This window comes from Papaver somniferum, chromosome 9 (genome assembly GCF_003573695.1).
Source record: "Papaver somniferum cultivar HN1 chromosome 9, ASM357369v1, whole genome shotgun sequence".
Taxonomy (NCBI): Eukaryota; Viridiplantae; Streptophyta; class Magnoliopsida; order Ranunculales; family Papaveraceae; genus Papaver; species Papaver somniferum.
Window position 1 is genome coordinate 100,080,870 of NC_039366.1, and position 8,433 is coordinate 100,089,302.

Here is an 8,433-nt window from a genome sequence, read left to right on the forward strand (position 1 = left end):
TCGTGCTTAACTCTTATAGGTTTTGCAAGTCTTGTGAGATTTGTAAGATCCTTTCGGTTTTCTTTTTATTTGCTCGTACCTTTGTCATTTTGTGACAAAAGGGGGGAGAAATATATGGAGTAAACAAGTGATACTTATATTGATTTGTATTGATTTGGTATCACTAAGGGAAAGGACAATGGTGCTTAAACGTTATATCTAACGAAAAGAGTAAAGCATAGACTAAGGGGGAGTAACATATCATATGATGAGAATAACAAAGACGTGCGGATTGAAAATCTACCTATCTTACCTTTAAGGGGAGTATTAGCTTTGATGTTATAATGTCAACAACGGCATTTAAAGGATTGAATGTATACAGATTATTGTGTTGTTGAATTTGGAAATCAAGCGTATGTGTAATGAATTCTTGTAATTTGTTTATCCATATGATGTAAGAGTTTTGTCATTAAAATTGACAAAGGGGGAGATTGTTAGAGCATAGCTCGGTTGAACCCACCAAGTGTTGGTATGTCAAGTTTAGTTGTCATATTTTAGTGAACCAAAACTCATTTAAAGAGTCGCTTGATTATATACTAGAGTCAACTTCGTATAGGTTAGCTTGAAAGTATTAGGATATGAGACATTACAAGTATTACGTGAAGACTTGAAGAATGTGAAGAACTAAGGAGATACAACGACAACATCATCCTTCCACTTGAGGTTAGTAATATTTGACTTGAACTGTTTCGTTCCCTAACGTATCTTTCAAGTCGTGCATATCGAAAACATAATTGCGAAGATGTGAATGATTATACTCTAGTTAGACATAGTATTAAGGAATACAATACGAAGTATAACGCTTATCTTTTGAACTTCGTATATAAGACATCGACATAATCGTACGAATGCTATTGTGATTATGTATGGGTATGGGTGAAGATTTCGTCCCAGTAAACAATGTTTTTACATTTGTTTAAAGGAAGTACAATTCATAAACTTGTGTTATGAATCGAAAGGGAAATTGCTAGGTTTATTGGTATTGTTATTCATTGCAAATCTTTTAAATTACCAATATGTGTGTTTAGTATAACCGCTCATGACTTGCTTATGTTCTTGGTAAAACTATTCACAAGGCCTGACTTTTGTATTGGTATGAATTTTATAAGTGAAACCGATCTTAAGTAATCACCTGAGATGGTATGATCGATTTGTTGTAATTGGTATGACCAACTCTAGGCAAAGGGGAACCGATCCTAGTAAGAGGTGCAACCGATCATAAAAGGGTAATCGATCCTTGTAAGAGGTGCAACAAGTTTCTAGTTATTGGGAACCGTTCCTATGAACATGTGCAACACGTTTTTAGACATTGGGAACCGATCCTATGGACATGTGCACCAAATACAAGTTAGATACCATATATATGTGGGAACCGATCCTAGTACCTAGTCAACCAAGTTATGGTAACTAGCGTGACTAATTCTAGTACTCATATGGAGGTAGAACCGAAACTTGTTTTGCTAGAACCGTGAAACCCATGTTTGGTGATTTGATAGGATAATCAATCACGTGGTTCTTGGAAGTCAGATGAACCAATTCTAAACTTGTTTGGAAGTGTGGCAAATCGATTCCAAGATTGTAAGTATGAAAAAGGACTTACAAAGTAAAGATGTCGACATACTTTGAACATGTGCAGTGACGCTTATCTTTTATTGTTCAAAGATATTCCTTAATAGCTAAAGGAGAATCCCGGATCGAAAATAAATTGAGAATCTTTTAATTAAGTTTTTTAATTTTATATTTGGAAAATAAAAATTAGTAATGTGCATTTACTAGTTGGAGACTTTCCAAGAGATTTCGGTCAATGTATGGACAGTTCATTTCCAGGAATTATGGAAACCGAATTTGGTAATATATTGCATATCTTGGGAATATTTTTGGTTTTGGAAATTCCTTGGTGTCCAAACTTCCTTGGTCTGTAAATATTGAAGTTTGCATTTCAAGCAAACTAATCCTCAGAGCCAGCAAAACTACTTAGTTGTGTTGTTACTGGTGGAGCCGCCTATTCGGAGAGGAAAGTAACCTAATTAGGCGAAATCTCTTACGGCCGCTCAGTTTAAAGACTTCTTTGAGATTGAGAAGCTCTATTAGTACCGTTGGTGGGAAATTAGATAATTGCAGTTTATCTTTTGTTTTTGATTGATTTGATTGACTAACGGTTGTTGAACTTTGATTGCACCTAGTTTGTTTATGCTTGAGAATCTTCTCTTCTGATATAAGATTCACTCAAACTAGATCGAAGTTTCGAAGGGGATCTTTAGACTGTTTGTAGATCTAAAGACGTCTTGTGATAATCTATCGTTAACGGACTCCGTTCTGTGTGTGATTGATCACAAGAGATTCAAGTTGATTGTGTGCAGGTGTTTATTGAAGATCTAAGAAGATTTGAAGACGAAGAAGATTTCTAATTTGGGTTCATAATCTTTGGTGTGCACAATACTTTTTTCGGGTAAAGAGGATCCAACTATAATCGATTTATCTTTGTGATAGATCGGATTGATTAGTTGAGTAGATCGGCATCAATATAATTCTTTGTAATTAAAAGTATTGATTGCAAAATCTTGACAATTACTTTGGTAATTGTTATTAGATAGATCTAAGGACCTGACAAAGGAGTTTATTGGGATAAACGGAATAACCTTTTGTCGAACTCATATCACTTGGTTGAAAAGAGTTGTTACCCAACAGATTTGTTGTTCCTTTACTGTTTGGAATACGAACCAAAGGAATTGTTCCAAGTGCGTGACTTATGCAAGTTGGAGGCGCAGGAATACAGACGGAACTAGGTGAACTATAGGTTTAGTTGCTTGGTCTCAACTATACGAAGTCGGTTTGATTTTGTATAGCGGCTCAATCCTGAGATTATTCAATTCTGGACAAGGTCCCGGTATTTTTCTGCATTTGCGGTTTCCTCGTTAACAAAATTTTGCTGTGTCATTTACTTTTATTTTCCATAATTATAATTGTTGTTATTATAATTTAAACTAAATTACACAAACATTAATTCCTATTTTACTTGATAGCAATCCTATTGTGTTCGGTTAAGTCCGAACCTTTTATCAAGTAAAATACTTCGTTGTTGTATTGTCTCGATCTCGTATTCATAGACGATCACACGAAGTGTGAACCAAATAGTTGTATTGTCTCGACTCAATCCAAAGACAATCACTTTCATAGAAAGGACTTAAAGGTGGAAAAGTTTTATATTGAGGTATATTTGGGTACCCTCGTCTTTTCATACTTTATCCAATGTACTTCATGTTATTTCTAAAATAATATTTTTTGCCTACAAATTACCGAAAGAAAATAATTGTTATTTTGAGTTTCATCCAACTCATTTATGTATGAATGATCTTCAAACCCACTAAGAGCTTTTTCAGAGCAGTGTGAATAATGAATTTATGATTTCAATTTCAGCTCCAACACTATTAAGCAAGCTTTTGTTGCTTCTGCGTCCTCTGGGTGGCATATGAGACTTGTCCATCCATCTCATAAGACTCTCAGATATGTTTTACATTCAGTAGATAGGTTTACTTCATTTGAGTTCTTTTATTTTCACTGATTGTCAGTTGGAACTTTTTAGTCTTTTGCTAATATCATGTTTATGGTCTTTTAGACCTTATTCACTCTAATGTACGGTGTTCACCAATTTGTTCACTGAATGGATATAAATAATATATCTGAAAAGACGAGGGGTACCCAAATACACCATCATCTTTTCAATATCAACCTATAAGTCCGATCCAAGTGTGATCCTCTAGGGGGAAGTCGAGACAATACAACAACTATGGTATACACTTTGTGTAATTGTCTATGGATACGAAATCAAGACAATACAACAACAAAGTGTTCACCTGATAATAGGTACGGTATAAAACCGAAACGCTATAGGATCAATATCAAGTGACTTGGATTAACGTACGTGTGTAATTTAATTAATTATAATAACAATTATAATGCGGAAATAAAGCAAATGACACAACAAGATTTTGTTAACGAGGAAACCGCAAATGCAGAAAAACCTCGGGACCTAGTCCAATTTTGAATACTCTCAGAATTAAGTCGTTATATAAAATTTAATACCAACTTCGTATTGTTGAGACCAAGTAGACTACCCCTAGCTACTTAGTTTCCTCAGGATCCCTGTGCCTTCAACTTCTAGAGTCACGCATGTGAATCACCAATCCTTTTGGTAACCACTCTATTCAATCTTTGGTAATAAGATATTACGAGTCGTTGACAAAGCTCTATTGTTTAATCTAATAAACTTATTTATCTGGTTACCGATTTCAAGACTTTAATTACCAAAATAACCAATTTCTAGATTTGCAATCAGACAATATAGAACTCAAACAACAACTATAAAGTGATTCCAATCTCACGTATAGCCAATCAAGTCTATAAAAGATAAACACGATTATAGTTGGATCCCAGTCGATCAAGTTTTGTGCACTTGTAGATGGTGAAATTTGGTTAAGGGGAAAAAGCGTCATTTCAAGACCATAGACAAAACTCAACTCTCACGAAAGAGATTAATCCCTTGGTCCTCAAGGCACCCGTATCCATGATTTCTAGTATACGTCCCCGCGAGACATTGATGGTCGTGATGCCGTGATTCCTAGCGCACATCATCGACGAAATATTGCTGGTCACGTAGGTTTTGTAGAACGTAAAACGTCCCCGACAGATTTATGAAACAGAACATCCACAATTCCAGCATGTCTTCGCGAGACGCAGCTGATTGTGATGCCATGATTCCTAGTATACATCCCCGCGAGATACTGCTGGTCATGTAGGCTCTGTATATGCGTAAAAATGTCCGCAACGGACTTATGACCCAGAGATGAGACATACATGTCTCCTGTAAGCACGACTCACCCTATTTGAGATCAAGGACTGATTCCTAGCATCGTGAGATACACTGGTCATGTCTACTCTAGGCTCTGACTCGACTTACCGAGGCTTCAGAATAATTCCTAGAACATCCCCGCGAGATACGATGGTTATTCTACCTCTGCGCCCTTTCGACAGACTCCTAAAATATCCTTACGAGATACATTGGTCATGTCGGGCCCATAAATACATACACAATTGATTCCTAGAAAATCTCTGCAAGATACGCTGGTCAAAGACAAGTGGGTCGAAGTCTCGCAGAGACATTATCAGGCATGAAAGCCTTCTTTTCTCTGCCAAACATGTCCTATATGACTTAGGATAGATTCCATCGCATTGGACAAGTCTCAAACAGACTCTATCGCATCAGCCAACTCTTAGACGGTCACAGATGCGTCGGCCAATCTCAGACGGCCCCAGGCGCGTTGGCCAAATCTAAGAAAGCTCCAGAAGCATCAACCAAATCTCAGATTGCCTCATTCGAACTGAACCATCTCATCTGAAAAGTCTTATGCAAGTATAAGACTTAGGCACAAGCCTCATCTAGGCCTCTGGCCTCTTTCTCAGCGTCTCAAACACATTCACGACTAGTAAATTGGGCCTGAACTGTACACGTCTAACCAAAAACGTGGATAACTTCTCTTGGCCTCCGCATGCTCAACAAATAGACCCACAAGAAATAATCCGATCTCCATATGACATATGTGACCAGCTATGGATAGAGGGAGCTCAACTTCAGCTTCTCTCACACTCGATACACGATTTCTGAGGTATTCCATGCCTTTTCACGGGACTCTACCTATTCATTCTCACAAATCATAGAATATATCTATATTTTGGCCAACTCGGCTAAAGAGGATATTTATTTCTGTCAACACATCATCACAAAGGATGACCCGGCTTCACACAAATGGGGGGATTTCAGTTAGGGTTTTGGTCTGACGGTCTACGTCACATGTGACAAATACCCAACCTATTTCTCACCGCAGAAGAGAGTAAAGGCGGTGGAATAATGGGTTAAACTCAATCTAGTTTATTTCTTTTTATCCCTGAAGATACGTGAGAAGTTCTCTGCACGACAAGCAATCCATATCTTCACCGACCTAAGATTAGAGAATTCAGCTATAAATAGGTCCTCTATTTCTCCAAGCTAACACACAACTGTCTCATAACAAATCGAAGAAATTCTTATTTTAACCCTAGAATTCTCTGATCTCTCTTCATCTGCTTCCCTCCCTAAGACCCGCACTAAGCCTCTTCCCTATGACTGAAGCAGCCTTTGAACAGCCATTGTACGTGGTTTAGGTGAAGACTGTTCGTGCTCAATATTAGAGCACTGCTCGGTTGAACCCACTAGCGTTGGTATGTCAAGTTAGTTGTCAATTTTAGTTGCCAAAATGCATTCTTGATTTAGCATACTAAAGATAGTTTCGGACTATATTAGGTCTAAGAAGTTGAATTGAAGCTATCCTTAAAGAATGAAGATTCAAGACTACAAGAAGACATCAACAAGTACTTCATCAACAAAGATATGTGATTGATTTCATTTGGATTCTTGTTTAATTCTACCTTTCTAATCTATCAAGATAAATGCTCACTCTATGGAACAATTCCAATGACGGTAAATGTACATTTATGTATATATATACTTGAGGTTATTTGATTCTTGACATTGGATACAATAACTTTTATCCTTATAAAGAATCTCATGTTATAGTGAATGAGCTTACGAATTCAACGAGCCAAGAATCACTCAGTTCCGAGATATAACGATGAAGTAATGAGTGACTTATTAAAGTAACAGTTATAAATGTTGTTGTAATTGTTACAATTCGTTAGTAGGAAACAATCCATGGACTGCTTGTAACGGTTCACGGACTTGGGCCCAATTACGTGACTAAAAGCTATTCTTGGTCAAATTGGTGATGTTTCCTTGTCTAGGCAATATGGCTATTAATCCAAACATATTTGATTACCATATTAAAGTGTTTGTGATAACTTTAAATTCCTGCCTAAGTTAAAATGTGATTTATTCACATAAATACAATTTGCTAATTAATTATTTATTTAATTATTTTGGCAAGAGTTTTAACTTAGGAAAGACTCCCAAAATTAGGAGAGTCTTGAAAAAGGAAAATAGTTTTGCTTAGTTTTCAAGCTATGTTTCACTATAAATAAAGGGTTCGTGAGTTTACACGTTTTTCATCCCCTTTGGAAAATTGGCGTAAGCTTTGCAGGTTGTTTCCATGTATTCTGTTCTTCTTGAACAAGAATGAGATAAAAGTCTTTGTATTGGGGATCACTAAGCCAAGTTGGATTAAATCTTCGTGATTGATAATACAACTTGTAATCTAGGTTTTTCACCTCTTGTCTATTCTAAGGTTTTCTCTTCTGATATAAAATCATTCAAGAGTTGTTGATCATAAACCCTAGGTTTTGATAGATTTCAGTTTCCGATCGTATACCAACACTTGTTAGTCGAAATCGGAGACTAGAAAGAAAAACTTCTATTGAGGCATCTCGTAAAAATCCTTGAGAAGTTTTAAACAAGATATTTCTAGATTTATTCTAGTTGTTCTTGTGGTAGAATAATTAGGTTTCTGTTTCTTTATTGAAGAGTATAATAATCCCTAATCTACACGTTTGTTTTGATATTACTTTTACATAGTAATTGTTTTTATCAAAATAAACACAAGATTTCCAAAACCTTGATTTACATCTAAAGGGAAATCAAACCGGTGTTTTGTGCAAACAAAATATCGAATCGTATCAATCGTGTTGTTGTATCTTCTAAAGAGAGCCTTGGGTTCTGCTAGAAGATTAACGAGAAGAATTCCTAAAGACAATCGGTTTTGTGCTAGGAGTTCTATTTGTGCTGAAGAAGGTATTACATCTAGTCCGAATAGGTAGTAGGAATTTGGTGTAACAACTTATAATCAGTGTGTGTTTATCCTGGACTAGGTCCCGGGGTTTTTCTACATTTGCGGTTTCCTCGTTAACAAAATTTCTGGTATCTGTGTTATTTATTTTCCGCATTATATTGTTTATCTTTATAATTGAACTATCACAGGTTGTGCGTAAGTTCAATCAATTGGGAATCCAACCCTTGGTTGTTGATTAAATTGATTGACACTTGGATATTGGTTTTTGATACCGTCCAAGTTATTTCTTATATTCAATCGGGCTCGCAAATTCCTATTTGTTTGATTGCGGATTGAATTGAGAAATTAAGATATAACTCTTTGATGTACTTTTCTTAAGATTGAGTCTGACTGTCTAGTTGATTCTCTTGAAAGTATATTGGATTTAGTCCATACATATTGTCAAACGAATTATTGGGTGTGGTTGTTGTACCCCCGCTTTTTCACTCAACCTCCCGTAACTCACTTTCAAAACCTATAATCTCACTTTTAGCCTCTCATAGATTTTAGGTAACTACAACACTAAATTCACAAATATGAAAACTAATAAGAAAATTTTCATCATCTTCAAATCTTCGAT